Source organism: Phyllostomus hastatus, unplaced genomic scaffold, assembly GCF_019186645.2.
Source record: "Phyllostomus hastatus isolate PE091 unplaced genomic scaffold, TTU_PhHast_1.1 phas_contig_137, whole genome shotgun sequence".
NCBI classification, from domain to species: domain Eukaryota; kingdom Metazoa; phylum Chordata; class Mammalia; order Chiroptera; family Phyllostomidae; genus Phyllostomus; species Phyllostomus hastatus.
In genome coordinates, this window is record NW_025333583.1 from 9,298,240 (window position 1) to 9,314,282 (window position 16,043).

General features: G+C 44.7%; 1 pseudogene; it reads right to left on the bottom strand.

Moving 5' to 3' along the window:
- Positions 1–539: 539 nt before the first annotated feature.
- On the bottom strand, positions 540–3,788 carry LOC123827845 (annotated as a pseudogene).
- Positions 3,789–16,043: the final 12,255 nt, after the last annotated feature.

Consider the following 16,043-nt stretch of genomic DNA (forward strand, 5'->3'; position numbering starts at 1 on the left):
TACGGACAGAGAAAGCATGTCATGGCGATGTCTGAGAGTCAAAGTGGTGGATGTTCATGTTCTAACGAAGTAATCCTGCCCCCACCTCCTGCAAACCTTGAGCTGAATTTTTGAGCAAAGTGACCAATTTCTCCAGGAATACACAGAAACGTTGGGGAGGGCACTAGATCTTCCATGGGATACAGAACAGAGGTTTGGAGAATGCTACTTAGAACTTAACAGGAAGACCCAGCAGATATTTGGGTTACACAAGGCTATTTAATGCCATGGAAACCTATGAAAATACAAATATCTTTTTTTCCTACACCATCACCTTGGAGTTAACATATTTTAAAACAGGAGATGGAGATAGACATAAAAGTTATAACCAGTCAAATCTCAGCTGTAAAGTATAAAACCACAGTTGAATGCTTTTTATAGGGTTTTTGCTTTTCTCATGTATAAATTTTGATGATGTCATGTTTGCTCAAGAGACCTGAAGATCATCACCAATGTGAAGTTGGAGACTTGAGAAAAGGTGGTTTTAGCTCTATATTTTATCAACAGCTTCCATGGTAAAGTCTGATGAAAAGTTTTCACACATCTTTATACACCCAAAGAAGAATGGATGTGGTATATCCACAAACCAATCCTGAGCCAGGAACATGGTAAAATTCAGGTCTGTGACACTTTCAAAGCCATAGAGTAGAATTAATGTTAGGAGAAGCTGTGATGCAGCCCCTACCCAGATGGCTTTATTTCAGAAAAGATCTTACTGGAAGATAAAATTGCTCCTGGTCTTTCCTGTGATCAGATATGCTATTTGCTGGTTCAGAATGCCAATAAGAATGAATGTGTAGCTTCTTCATTCTAGGCATTTCTTCTGCTACATTGTTCTTGTCCATAGCTGTCTGTTCTTGTCCATAGCTGTCTTCCTAGTCATTCATGCTGTCCTTTTCCCATTTTCCTAAAAGGTTAATTGGAGTGCTGGGTCTAAATCCCCTCTGGGCATACATGGTGACATGAACAACGAAAGCTCTCAGGGCCAGCATGAGGCTGATGTGCAGGCGGGAGGACGAGGCAAGTGGCTTGTTCACCAATCTGTCTATCTTCTTCTGGTGAAGCTTCAGGTGTATAATGCTACTTTCAACTTCTCATGAATAAAGCAATGAGGAAATTATATCTGTGTCCATGTTGACAGACAAGATGCTGGGTAGGGTGAGCCCAACAATAATGTAAGGCAAAAAGGGGCAAATTTTCTAGGTCAGAATGTAAGCAATAATCTTTAGGTAGTCAGTGATTAGGTGGTGTTCCCCCACCCTGAGACTATAGATGCAAAGATGTCATTGTCGTTAATTAAGATTGTGTGTCTTGAGTTTTTGGCTGCATCAGAACATGCTATGGCAATCACACTATGCACCTTTTTTAGAGCTAGAGAATTGTCTATTCCTTGCTCTGTCACAGCAACATCTGCATCCTGCCTCTGAGACCCTGCCACAATGGTCAGCTTCTGCTGGGGAGATGTCTGAGCAAGAACGACTTCTGAGTGGTTGGTTAAGAGCTCTTCAGATGCTCCTGACTCACATGTCCTTCAGTGCCATACTGGTCACCACAGTGGCTTTAGCAGCCTATTTGTGAACTTGCTCCACAGTAATGTTGAGACATTGTTATGTGTCTTCTACTGCCTCACTGCTGGCTGAAATGATACTTGCACTCCTGGCAATAGCTTTGGCTGTGAAGGGACGACCACCTGTAACATAACAATGTTGACCCCAGCACTTTAGCACCATAGACTGAAGGGGATCGATCACTGACAAGAGCTCACAAAACAAAAGTTGGAGGTGAGGAAGGTCGTGGTATCTGTCCAATGAGTAGGTTTCTGGAAACTCGGTTGCTGGCAAGTAGAATGACAGAACCCCAGACTGCAGCTTCCTCAGGCCACCCAGCTCCATGCAGACTGTGTGGAAGGCCTTAGTGGTTCCCTTGTCCAGACCCCTGCTCTAGGACATTGATAATGATGGTGCCACACTTCTCTAATGTCTTCTCGTGGGCCCTTTCATCATCTGGAGGAAGCATTTGTCATTGGGGTTATCCATCTCATGAATGGGGAGCTGAAAGTTATTGGTAGAATCAAAAGGGATTTCAAGCACTTTGCAGTTTCATTTCTTAATTTTTATCACATCACCCAAAATGACCTCTGAGAATTTCCAAGGGCATTTCCTACAGCATCTCCAACCACGACTTTCTTGGTGATGGGAATACTTGTTTGAACTCAGCTTGGTTATGCAGTGTCATTATCTCAAATAAGGGTGCCCAGGCTTGAGAGCTGCAGGCTGAGAGTTGTTGGTTTGTCTGTTTTTCATGTGTGTCAGCCCTGTGTATCTGATTGTCATGTCACAGATGGGTCCTGTTATGAGTCCGAGTGTCAGTCTTGTCACGTGGACTGACTGAGGATTTCCATTGCTTCCAGGTTCTTCACTAGGCTGTTGTTCTTGCCCACCCATTTTTCTGTCATCAATGAAGCAAGAGTGACAATGACCTGGAGGTCCTCAGGTACATGGGACACAACGATGCTATTGAGGGAGATGGTAGAGTCCAGGATACACTTCATGGAGACTGTGATAATGAAAAAAAGAATGCTGGTGAAGCAGCTCCTCCTACCACAATACAAACTAAGTACTCAGTCTCAAATGCAGTGGATGTCTCTTCATTTCCTAGTCTCAAAGCCAGCAAGCCCATCTGACCAACGATGGTGTTATTGCTTGTGTTGGTAACCGTGCTAGTGGCTGTGATTTTTAAATAGGTTGTAGGAGGGAAGCCAGTGTTCTTTGTTTCAAGGGGGTTGCCATGAGTAAAATCACTGGAGCAGGATTAGGACTTAGAACTTCCCAATGAGAGATAAATTATCTCCCCTCCCTCCCCAAGAAGCCAGCCACATGATACCCACAGGAATTTGTCTTCTCTTTTAAACTACCACTATGTTCCTAGTCCTTAACTCCTTTATAATGCCTTTGCAGGCATTATAATCTCTCTTGCATCTCAGATGACAAGAATTTGGAGAGTAATTTTTTGCTGAATCCAGCCGTGATGTTGGTGCTTCCCACTTCTTAGTAATAAACAAAGATTCCCACAACCAGAGCAAGTGCAGAACCCAAATACAGATTGTCTAGGGAGGCAGACATATCGCTGGAGTGCTGAATCCCAAATGCAACTAAGCTCAGGAGAGACTGAAGGCTAAAGAACCCCTGCACCAACTGTTGAGGAATTTTGCTCTGCCTGGTGTGGTTCAGTGGGTTGAGCTCCGGCTTGTGGACCAAAAGGTCACTGGTTGGGTTCCCAGTCAGGGCACAAGCCTGGGTTGCAGGCCAGGTTCCCAGTAGGGGGCATGTAGGATGCAATTGATCCATGCTTCTCTCTTACATCGATGTTTCTCTCCTTCTTTTTTTCCCTGTCTTTCCCTCTCTCTAAAAAATATAAATAACCAAACAAATAAAAAAAACTGTTGAGGAACTTGATAATTTCTGGTGTTCCTTTGAGAGACCTGAGGGTCTGGTGGTGTCTCGAGCCAGGAGTTGTGCAGTCCTCATGCTGGAGAGACTTGTATCATTTGGACCATAACTCTCCTCCACTTCCTTATTGCTCAATTTCTCATCATCCAGGTTAATTCTTTCTTATTTTTCTTTCTAGTGATTCTTTATGAGTTCCAAGCAGTTGTTCTTCAGGCCCCTGTAGTTCTCCTAGCTACCTTGTTTTCTTTCTTTTTTTCCACTGAGCTGCACAAAGTGAAATTTTGGCATTGTGTTGCCCATGATGCTGATGACCCGTGTGCAGGTGGAATGAGATTGGTCACAAAGTCCTGGGCCACAGGAGGGCACAGTTCCAAGATATGAGCCATAGTAAGGGCCAGGGGCCCATGGGTCCAGCTATGGGAGCTTGAGGGAGGGGAGCTGAAGGGCCAGTCTCAGCCCAGACTCTCTGCTGCCCTCTGGCAGCCCAGTGGGATCAGTGCCTGCTCCTGGTTTTCTGTCTTGTTTCTGTTCATTTTTCTAATCTACTCTACCAGATTGAAAAGCTCCCTGAGGGCAGAGCCTGTGTTAGTTCCATCACCATATTCTTACCATGTGGGAATACAAAATAATATTTGTTGAACGACTAACTGACCTCATGATTTGGGGCCTGTGTGTTTGTGGCCACTACTTGGCAAAGTAATGTAGCTATTGACTGGAAACAATGAAGCTTGGGTGAGTGGGATTCAGAAGAGGAGGAGCTTAACCAGGTCGGCAGTTCTCAGATGGAGCCCTTGGAAATCTGCTACAGGCAATGAGGTACACAAGTCAATCTCAGCCACAGTTTCTGTATCCGTAGAGTCAGGATAAAAATAGAATGACAGTATTTACCTCTTGGAATTGTTAAGATTGAATTAGATAACACGTAAGTACACATAGAACTATTTCCAGTACATAGCAAACACTCAAATTTAGTTATTAATATTAAAAATTAACCATAATAAAAAAGTAATGTCTCATAAAGACTACAGAGACTGCAGCTCTATTTCATTTATAATTTGTTAACTACTAACTGCCTATTGCACATGAAGCATTATGAAGGAGGAAAAATAGGTGCCTGATTAACGTGACTGAGCAATCCAAAAGTGGTCAGCCACCAGCATCATCACCTCTGTCCCTATAGACAGGGTGACTTTGGAAGATTCACATAGTGGCCTTTCAGCCATTTTCTCAAGAGAAATAAATCTATGCCTTGCCCCTCATGGAGCTCTTTGAAGGAAGGGAACTTGTCTCATTCATCTCATTGCCTTGAACATCCAGCACAATGCATGCCATACAGGCAGTGCTTAAATACACTTTCTGAATGAATGAATGAATGAATGCTATTCACGAAAGGCATTGACACTGGACATTAGTTCAAAATGATTCAGAATCAGTGGTGATTGAGCAGTGATGGAATTGAATCCATGAGCTTCTTTAGAGACCTTTCCATACCCAGAAGTTCTCATTGTGTTATGGTGCATCCTGCAACCAACAAATTGTCCCCACTGAAGCTCACTCCAGATTTGGATCTAGCAGCTGCCTCCACAGTGAGGGGAGATCTAACCACCAGACTTGTCTTAGTAGAAGCCATTCAGTCTGGGCTTTGGAGGGATACAGTCTGATGTAACTCTTATCAACTTCATTAACAATGCTACAATCAATTTTAAGTGTTAGGCTGATGCAGCTTATCAAGGGACCTTAACTGCTATGACATCATAGCCTGGCTTGAGGCCCTCAGCCAAAGTCAAGCATTGGGTGGGTAGCTTGGCTCCCTCAACTGCCTGCCTGGCTCACTCTGGTAATATGTGTCAGGGCAGCAAGAATGCATTGCCTAAGCTAAGCATGTGGATCAATCTCTGAGAGCTGGAGGAGGAAGGGCATAGAGGAAGGAAGGTCTGATTGTGATGGTGGACTGAGAGAACAGGTTGTCCAGAAGGACATGTAAACAGTTCCTGGCTCCAGCGTCCCTGCTGTCATCCATAGTTACTCACAGTCAATCTATCTGGGGGATTGTTCTGGGTCAGGGAAAGGGTGGAGACAAAGCAGGAACAGATAGCAGAGCACATTCCAGATCTAGTGTGCATAGGGGTAAACTTGGCCTTGGAATAAAGTGGGTGCCATGACCCTAAGGGAGGCCCTTACTCTTAATCTTTGGAGAGAAGCCTACTTATTCCAGGGACGCCTTCAGAGCTCATCTGCTCAAACAGACACATCCGGAGTGGCTGGCTGAAACGACAACTCCTGTCTTCTTTCCATCCTAACCTTTCCCCAACCAGGCAATAAAACCCCTACCAATAAACTCATTTTTGTTCCTTTGTTGGTTGCTAATTAATTTTCAATTTTTAAATTTAACAGTAAGAACAGGTTTACCTCACTGCGCTGGAATTTGATGTTGGAACACAGGGTCCTGGGGCTTTGGAATGTTTTGTAGAAATGGCAATGGTGTGTGGAGCTCCTCTGTGAACAGGCAGCTTTCCCAGTGGAGGGAACAAAACCATTTCTTCCGAGTGACTCATCCCACAGGTGATAAAGTGGCTGTGGTCTAAGTCTCTGATGCAGTGGGTGTGATAGTATGAAGAATATGCTATTTTCCCTCTTTGCTCAGCCATTCTAGCCTTCTGACATTCCTAGAATACTCATATACCAGGCTTTTTCCTGCCTAGAGACTTCACTTTCTCAATCTTTGCATGACTGACTCTTTCATGCTTCAGATTCCTGCTGAAGGTCAACTTCTCAGAGGGGCCTTCCTTGACTACTTAATGTTTAAAGCAGGCGTTGCAGCTCTACATTCCCCAGTATGCTCTAGGACAGCCCTCTGGTTCTATTCTTTATGTCCCTCTTTACAACTCTAATTGCATTTATGGGTTATTCACTTGTTTATTGTCTTCAGAGTGTGAGCTTGCTGAGGGCAGGCCTGTTTCGTTTGCTGCTGTATTTTTGGGATATGGGACCGACCTATTTAAAATATTTGAGTCTTCAGTACCTTTGGTAATTTCTGGGAATCTCAGTCTCATAATCATGGTCTCATAATGCTTGCAGTCTAGTTAGGAAGACAGAAAGTTTGTCATTGACACTTGCGACAAGTGCTTTGAGAGAGGAGACACAGTGTTGTGGGAGAAACAGCCAGACAGGCCTGCAGAAGTTAGAGGAGCCTTTCTCCTGGAAAATATAAGAACTGCAACCCAAAGAAAGCCAACATTAACCGAAGAAAGAGGGGAAGAATCCTGGGTAGAGGGGATAGCCTGTGCAAAGTCCTGGAAGTAGGGGAGAGGACGGCGTGGCTGAGGACCTGGAAGCTGCTTGGTAGGCATAAGAGGGCAAGCATCGAGGGATGAAGACGGAGATGCAGCAGCAGCCGAAGCACAGTGTGGGCAAGCCCTACTGAATTGATTCTGTAGAAGTGGAGAGTTACTGAAGAGTTACAAGTAATCATCAGAAATTGCCCGTTCCAGGTCACTGAACTGAGGCAGCCACATGCCTGTGAGCTGGACTGTCTGGGTTTGTGTGGTCACCGTGAGCTCTGAGGGCAAGGTGGCAACCTGTCAAGTTGGAAGAGATGGGCAAGATTTAGGATCCAGACTGGAAGGGTGGGGGTCACTCAAGGCCACGAGACCCTGTCAGTCACCAGGCCTCACACGGGCCCAGAATATAGAGTTCCAGTTTGGGGTGAGTTTGTGATTTCTATAGTGGTTGAGCCTGGGAAAATTAGGGAGGCCATGGAGTTTAGGTCAGGATTTGGAACTCATTGTGGAGCATGGAATAGTCTGTGAAACTCTGCTCCAGGGTAGCTGGGTTGTGAGGACTGAGCCCAGGGTCGGGGTGCCTTGGGTTTAGTCTGTCTGTCTGTCCATCCCTCTTCCGGCAGGCCCCAGAGCCCTGCACGCGAGGGTAAACAGCAGCAGGAGCCGGCCTTCTCAGGGGATCCTCACTGCTCTCCTGGAAACTTTCTGGAAAACAACAAGAATGCTAAGGAGGTGGCCTCTTCTTTCACAAAACCTTCGAATCAGCAAAATACAGCATGATCTACATGGACAGCCCCTAGAGGAGGCTGTAATGGGATTTGGTCTGCACAGTTTCGGTGTTTGTCAAGGCAGGAGAACCAAATACCAGTTATTCCACATGCTGCCAACTACTCAGATGGAAAAGAACCACCCATTTGTCACCTGGGCCCACCGACATTACAGAGAGCAGGAATCCTTCAGCTTTCATGGTCTGTGCCATGGTAGTGACTGCACCACTCATTGTGCTTTCTTTCTCCTAAAACTGCTATATGGCCAGATACCTTTTTTTTTTTAGTGAAAGGGGTTCATATTGAGCTTAATACAAAAGAATTTGGAATCCCACGGGTGGCCCAAGGGATAGCTGGGGAGTCAGTGCGGTCTTGGCCACCTTTTCCCAGACCCCAAGCCCCCGGGCCATGCCTTGAGTGCCACATTTCAGAGAGCACCTAATGAATACATACCTTGGGCAACAAGACCCTGGATGGTGGAAGTATGGAGACCTGGAGGGGTCCTTAATTTTCACAAGGGAGGTGAATGTTGGGAGTGCAAAGTAAGTGTGGCCCCTTCTGCATGTGCCAGAGCACGTATGGAGAGCAAAACCAGGGTCACAATGGGGGAAGTGCACAGAGCTCAGGAGGGAGAGAGGCAGGCCTGGCCAACTGGCCAGGGCCTCAGACAAACAAAAAAGAAAACATCAAAACCTTAATGGGTGGGTGGAGGATGGGTTGGTCTTCTTTTCCGCTGTTCTTTTTCCATCCACAGAATTACTCAATAATTGGATGAAAGGAGTTCTGTAGATGTTATGGATTTGGAATTTTTAGAAAAAAAAATGTGACAGGACTCCTTGTAAATTTGAACTTGCGATGTTTGCAGATTATTTTGGAAGGCACTGTAGCCAGTTCCCTCCTGGAGAACTGGCTGGAGGACAGAGGGAGGGGTGGTAGCAGCCTCCATGTTTGCCGCCAGTATCGCTGTGTGCTGTGAGGTGGACTGGCCAGGTATTTGCAGCCTGAACCATCGAAGAGAGCTTCACTCCTGCCCAACCTCTTCTCAGAGCCATGAGTGGATTCTGGAATAAGAGGTGCTGGTGGACAGCAGCGAAGATTCCAGGACAGAGCTTTTCTGATTTGAGATTAGGTGGGAAGAGACAGGAACTTAACAAAGTCTAGCCTGGAACCACACAAGCTAACACATCTGTGAATAGTAGTCCCAGATATGAATGTCTGAGTGTTTGGGAGAGAGCTGGAAACAATTAGCACCGAGAGAGACCTGGGGCAGGAGGGAGAACTGCAAATTTGTCTCATACTTGCCCTTGAGTTAGCACTGGCTGACCCAGGGCAGAAGGATGAGGAGTGGTGGGGTGGAAGGTGGGGCAGGGAGGTGATTGTTTAGAAGAGGCCAGTACTATTTAGGGCTACAAATAAATACAACTGCAGGTCATGGGGAAGGGCAGTCAGCGACCTTCTTGTGGATGCTGATGAGACGAGAGCTACAAAGAATTTAGAGACAAGAGTCTGTGTTCCTGGAGTGACAGATTCTGGCAGAGGTTCAAAGAGGAGAGGGTCTGAAAGCCCAGCATGAAGACGGTTTGGTATCGCTACTGAAGTCTTTCTGCTGTGCTAAGGGATATCGCTTTAGGATTTGCTGGTGGTCGGCACAGCATGAAAAGGGAAAACCGCAGGAAAAAAGCAAGGCAGAGAAAGAGAGATGAATGGTACCAAAGTAGAGGCTAAAAAATGAGAACTAGAAAGATTTTACAGTCCATCTTTGTACTTTTTCGAAGTCCAGAAGGGGGGAGGGGTCATTTTGGCCTCTAGGGTTTACTTGGGTTTTATGATGCAAAATGAAATAAGTGAAAAGGCTTATGTCAGGCTCAAGCTTGTCCTCACGGCTTATGGCGCTAGCTGGAGCAACAGCTCTTTTGGGGCTGGAGCAGAGGTAAAAACCTGGAGGCTGGGTAAATGTAGAATTGGAGCAAGCATCAGAAGGGGTAATTTTGGAACCTACTTTGCTAGCTTGCTGGAGCAATCCCGAATGATCATTCAAGGTTTCATTTTTTCTTTTTTTGGCCTACTGTGCACAGGAAGTCCACAGGTGGAAGGACAATTTGAGGAAAGGATGGTGGGAGAACAGGTTTCCATTGTTGAAAGGATCAGGGTAAGCTGATCTCTACCGTGAATATCATTTGAGGTCTTGACCAAACAAATGCCTTCTTTGAGATCTGTCCATCTCCCTCTCACATGTCTGTGGGTCCTTCAGAGCGATCGAGAGGCAGGCAGATATTCTGCGTGGAAGACTCTCTAAGGTTCCAGCTGCATTAGCGAGATTGTGAGTGCTGGCTACCTGCACCAGGAATGGAGCTGGCTACTGAAGTTCACTGGGATAGGGTGGCGGGGTGGGAGGGAGTGTGGTTAAAAGCAGCAATTCTATGACCTCCTTCCCAGAGATCCTGAGCCAGAAATGTAACTGTAGGCCCTGTAATCAATATTTTAAAAAAAACTTTCCTAATGTATCTGATGTAACAATTGGGGTTGGAGACCTCGGTGTCTTGGATCATTGTTCAGAGTTGGGTGATTACGTTCTAGAAGTTTTTGATGTAAAATGGATAGCATCAACTTAACATCTGCAGTACTCTCAGACCACCACAAATAATGGCAGTAAATGATGAACGAATATGTAAGATTTATATATACACTGTGTAGAACTCGAAGATAATACATTTGTGTTGCTGGAATGTCACAATCAATCTGGACAATGATGAAGTATGCAGGCATTTAATTGGAACATGCCTTCTCTTTCAGGGTTACATGAGTTGGCCTTCCTGTCACCATGTTCGTGGTTTGCTCAATTTTCAAAGTCGTGTCTTTCAAAGCAGTTTCTGTGGCATCGAGGCGTGAGCCCTGTGTAGTGTGTAAGGGTTTCTTGGCAAGAAGCAAGACTTCAGAGTCCTGTGAGCAATGGGATTTTACAGGTTTTGTGTGTGTTTGTGTGTGTGTGCGCACATGCACACCTATGTGATATTTGATGGGTCTCTAAAGGTTTTACTGAGAATGTCCTTACATCCAACATGTAATCCAAGCAATGCAAGTCATTTGAGTGGGGCTGCTGTCAAGGTACAGTGCAACTTTGAGGCTCTAGGGATGGAATTAGACTGACAGTGAGGAGGCCAACACAGGCCATGGGGGAAGAGTGTCTCATCAGTCATGTCCTTCACGTGGGGATGGGATGGATTGGTCCATTCAAGAAGGCAAGGAGTGGGGAGCCTTGAGGAGCTTCAATCACTTCTGTGGATTCCCACAGAGAAAATTGATTTTGTCAGCTCTTCAGACAGATTAGCTAGTCAACAGAGCAGCTTCCCCAAAGCTGGAGACAGTCTTCGCTGCACACCAGTTGTTTGCTTGATAAGTAGAACAAACCCCTGGAGAGTGTTGAAAGAGAAGGGTGTGGCCAGTGCCTTTGGCTGACAGCACATGCAGAGGAGCTAAGAAAACAAGGGCATAAACTCTAAAAATCTTTTAGGTTTCGTTTACTCAGGCGAAAAGGAGTCATGACTACCATAGCAATTAACTGAGTTTGATGAATAGATATAGCCAACCTGACAAAATCAGACCTGCGCCCCTTTTTTCTTTGGCAGTAGACTGTGTGGTGTTTACCTTTTTTCTCCAACCCACACCACCCCCATTATATACATGCACACACACACAGTCTTCTTCTGCCTGTGAAAGATCAGTTTTGCTTTCTCATCCCATTTATGTGTCTTCCAACTTGGGGACTACATACATTGAATTTCATTGTTCCCCATTTATTTCATGCAGGAAAATGTTATCTTTCTGGAGAACCAGCACTGTGTATTTTCTGCCATTTATTTTTTTCCTTCTTTTCTTTTTCTCTCTTTCTCTCCCTTTTTCCTTTCCTCTGTTCCTTCCTTTCTCTCTTCCACCATGTGTTCATTCATTCCACCTAAGGTTTGCCTAGCTAGTGCTGAGTCTATGTTGAGGCTTTATTTATTGTTTTATTCAATCACTATCTATCTTTTTTTAAAAAAAGATTTTATTTATTTATTTTTTAGACAGAGGGGAAGAGAGGGAAAGAAACATCAATGTGTGGTTACCTCCCGTGTGCACCCTCTACCCGCTCTGAGGACCTGGCCTGCAACCCAGGTATGTGCCCTGACTAGGAATCAAAACAGCGACCCTTTGGTTTGCAGGCCAGTGCTCAATCCACTGAGCCACACCAACCAGGGCTCAATCACTATCTTTATTAAGTACCTATTACATGCTAATCACAAGGTCTAGAGATACAGAGATAAAAGTCAATCTCTTACTCTTCAGATCATTTGTAGTCCAGCAGAGATCTCAGATGCCAGAAAATAAAATTACATATGCTATTTGTTGACTATAATTAAATATTTAATGTTGAAATTTACAACTTTAGAAATAGTGGTAGGAACTAACTTTAGAAATAGGTCTGTTGGAAAGATGTTTGAAAACAGATTTGAGAACCACCCAAAAGAGCAAAATGATGGTGCCAATCAAACAAGGCCAAGGGGGTTTATATCTCCCCGTTCAGCTACCCAAGGCATTCCTGTACGTCAGCTAGCTTTTGGAAGGACTGGCTTCCAAAATGACTGGGAGAGGGTTCCTGCACCCCCACGGTAGCTCAGATGTGGGGGACCCAGGGCGAAGGCAAGTGCAGCCAACCTGACCCCTCAGTTGTAGTAGCCACATGTCCATCTTACTCTGGTGAAGGTTCTCTATAATGCTCCTCAGTCTTGGCGTACCTTCCAAAGTCAAAGGCACTTTCCTCATACTACCAAGTTTCTCCAGCGTTTGAGAATAATTTTCTCTTTCAGGGTTTAGAAAAGAGGTAGAATGTGGGGAAAAAGGAAGCAAGAGAAACAAAATTACATATCAGCTTAATAACTCTCAATTGTAACTCAACAAACTCTTCAGGGGAAATGAACATGATTCAGAGGAGTGACTGGGTGTTTTAAAAAGGTAGCTTTTCACATTGAGCAAAGTCCTGGCTTATGGCAAGGAGGCTCAGATGAGTCTTGTGCATGAAAGTGGATCGCTTTGGAATAAATTGTTTAATTTGATCTGGGGATGGAATGTACCTTGTGCACCTCCTTTTTCAAGCAACTGACATATTTACAGCTTATAATTCAGTTTACTTAAGATGAGGACAAACCAGTTCTTGGCATTTCCAGAAAGTCTAGGATGACAGAATTTCCCCGCTCACCCCCACTCCAATTTCTCTCATGTGCAAACACACACACACACACACACACAATCTTCACCCATGTAAATGAGGCATCTTGTGCCAAGCTCCAGTCATTTAGATTCCCATATAGCCATTGGGTTTTTATTGCATGAAGACTGGCAGCAGGGTGAAATTAGCGGATTGAATTCTTGTCTGAAAAAAATGACAAACATTTTAGCTTCTGCCATGATGAAGTAACCACTTGAGCTAAAGCCGACCCTGGGAAAAAAAGACAAATGTTTTAAAGACATAATGCTCACTCTTGGTCTACACTGAGTCCTGTCCTCCCTGGATAAGTATGTTTATTTTGTGGAGCTGATTTGTGTAGACCTCTCTCATCGCAGAGGTGGAGAAGCCTCTGGGCTCATTACCAGCAACAGCGCCTTCAGGTTTTGAGACCTCGGGAACACATCGGACAAGGCTGTGCCTGAATAAGGGCATTGGGGACCTTATCTCTTAATATATGGAAAAAGAAGTAATTTTAGAAAGTTATGACTGTAGACACTTTGTCCATTACATGTAATATAGTCTGAGGAATTCTGTATGTCTTTCCAGGCTATGAATTGTTTTTATGTCGAAGATGTTGTTGTACTGTTCTCTGTTTACTGGGGACCTGCCTCCCCACCTGCCCCTCCCTACCCGCCCCTCACGTACACACATCAGAAGGAGGAAGTGGGTTTATAAGGTAGCCAGAAGATTCAAGTTAGAAAAAAGGAAAAATGTTCTCTGTCCTGAAGAAGGCATAAAGGCCCTAGTTGACTGCTAAAAATTTGTTCTTGGTTTGGTTGTCTTTGTGTCTGCTTTATGTAGGTTAAATTAGCTGCATCTTAATGTCTTCTGTACTTTTGTTGCACAGATGTGTCAAAAAATTGGCTATCACCTGGAAGGTGAAAATCCATTTCACAAACATTTGCATCCTTACATTGTGTCAGGTATGGATAAGTAGGTACAGATAAAATCTCAGGTCTCCTTAGGTGAGTCAAATTGGTGACCTGCCAACAAAGGACCCCATGGCTCAGAGTATGGAGCTGCCTTTCCTGTGTCCCAACCAACATATGGCCAAGGGCTTGGTCCAGAAAGTAATAGGAATGTTTTCTAGGATGAAAGGGTGTCTAGAGACTGTTCTGAAATGCTAGATTAAATTGACCACCCACATCATCATGTTCATGGTCATTATTGTCCTGTTTCATCTGAGCTTCCACTCCAGCTCTCCAAGAAGGTGGCATGCTTTCTGTGGGCAGGGAAATTGAGGAGGCCTCACCATTTCCAGCGATTCCATTTGAGCAAGCCGGTCTTGCCACTTTTTATAAGGTGATAGGGTTAGACACTCGCCTGGGAAGCCTAGTCAGTAGTAAGACTCTTTAAGACATGTGTTATTCCACAATGAAGCCACTGAAGCGAGGCAAGGAGAACACTCAAAGGAACAACATTAACTTATTCTCCAGCCTCTTTTGGGGAATTTCTGTGGACTTGCTGCTGTGGTATCAGCTCTGTATGTGTGTATTTGTGTGAGTGCATGCGTGAGAGAGAGAGGGAGAGAGAGAGAGAGAGAATGAGAAACACTAGTGCCAAGCTTTATCTTTCTAAGGCAACTTCTTAATGTAAATCTCCAAAGAATGGGATTGGGGTTATCCCCCAAACATTCTAGATTCCCTTAACTATCCACTTGGCATTTTAGAACCTGCCTAAGTATCTTCAGACTATAAGATGAAATACACTTTATATTACTAGTTTTCTGGACAGGCAGGACAGTGCTACCTTTGACTTTTCTCTACTTCCTTTCCATGCAGAGCAGAAGTGCCCTTGGTGGATGAGTCTTTATTTCCCCAGCCCAGATGAGGAGGTGGGAACTGGGGGGGTGGGCCAAGGGTGGGGGAAGTGTTAGCAGATACCCCACCAGTGGGTGCAAGGCTCTCTGCTACTCAGACATAGAGGAAGGTCACTGCTGTGTAGGAGACTAGCTCTCCCATTATGTCACCGAGTCCATTTTGAGAGGCACAAGTGGATACAAGTAAAAGTGGGTGAAGCTTTGTGAACAAAGAATTTTTACTGACTCCAGTGAGCTCCCTATCTTTCAGTACAATGTGATGGACCAGAAAATGCCTCCCAGTATTTAAGGGAAGATGCCATCAGTATTCAAGGATCATGACAATAAGATCTAATGACTAGTGATAATAGGTAAGCTGAAGCCAAAAAAATGTAGTGGGCTTACCCAAATACATTTGGTTGTTAGTGGCTAAAGCAAGCCCTCCTGCATCCCAAACCACACCTACTCTCCTTCAGTTCCATGAGGCTGTGTGTGTGTGGAATGCCCTCTCTGGTGATCCTGGGGTAGGGTTATTCTGGCTTCTGGTCTCAAGCCTGACCTAGAGAACTTTCACTTCACTTTGCTTTTCTCAGCCAGATCCTGTACTCCCTCTCTTCCACTATTCTAGCCATCTATCTGCTCACCTACCCTGACACTCAGGGAAAAAAAAAAGGAAATCTGTGTGACCCATGGAAAATTTCATTGCAGACAAAACCGTCCCAAACCCCTCCTCACTATGTTCCATCAGCAATGTGAAGAATCAGTTATTCTGGCCTGTCATCTGTAGGATTTGCACAGCCACGGAGGTGCCCTGGCTCTCAGCAGCCCTGCTGGGTCACTATGCCTCAGTCAGATTTTGAAATGTGATACTGTTCCCTAAAATAATTTTTCCTAGGAGTCTGTCATATCAGCTTGCTTTATCTTGCACTCAATTTGTTCCTGGCTTTGATTTTTTTTCGTTAGAGTTTGAATTGGCTAACAGATCTGTTAGTTTAATCCATTTCCAACTGGATATAAATTGGTTTTGGGCCTTAAGCGGGGCCTGGCCCCAGGTAAAATTGTGAAATTGTTGAAATGGGTTTCTGTTACCCAACCACCTCCCTTTCCAGCCCCCTCGGAACTCGTGCCCTTTCCTTCCCCGAGTTTGCTTGCTGCTAGCTATTTCTCTTAGAGTGCATATGACAACTGTACCAATTGTATGTGATTAACCAATCATCTCTGTATAATGACAGCATTTCTAGGACATTGTGTGCATCTGCTTATCCCACCTCTGTCTCGTTGTGCCAGACACTGGTGGTCTCTAAACTTGGTTGATTGTGTGCTGTCTGGAGATTTTTGTCCCACATACAGGTTCTTAGGCCTCACCTGGCAACAAAAGAAGGAAATTCTGGGTTGGAGAGTGGGGACTGCCATTTTTAAACAAGATCTCCTGGAAATTCTGACAGT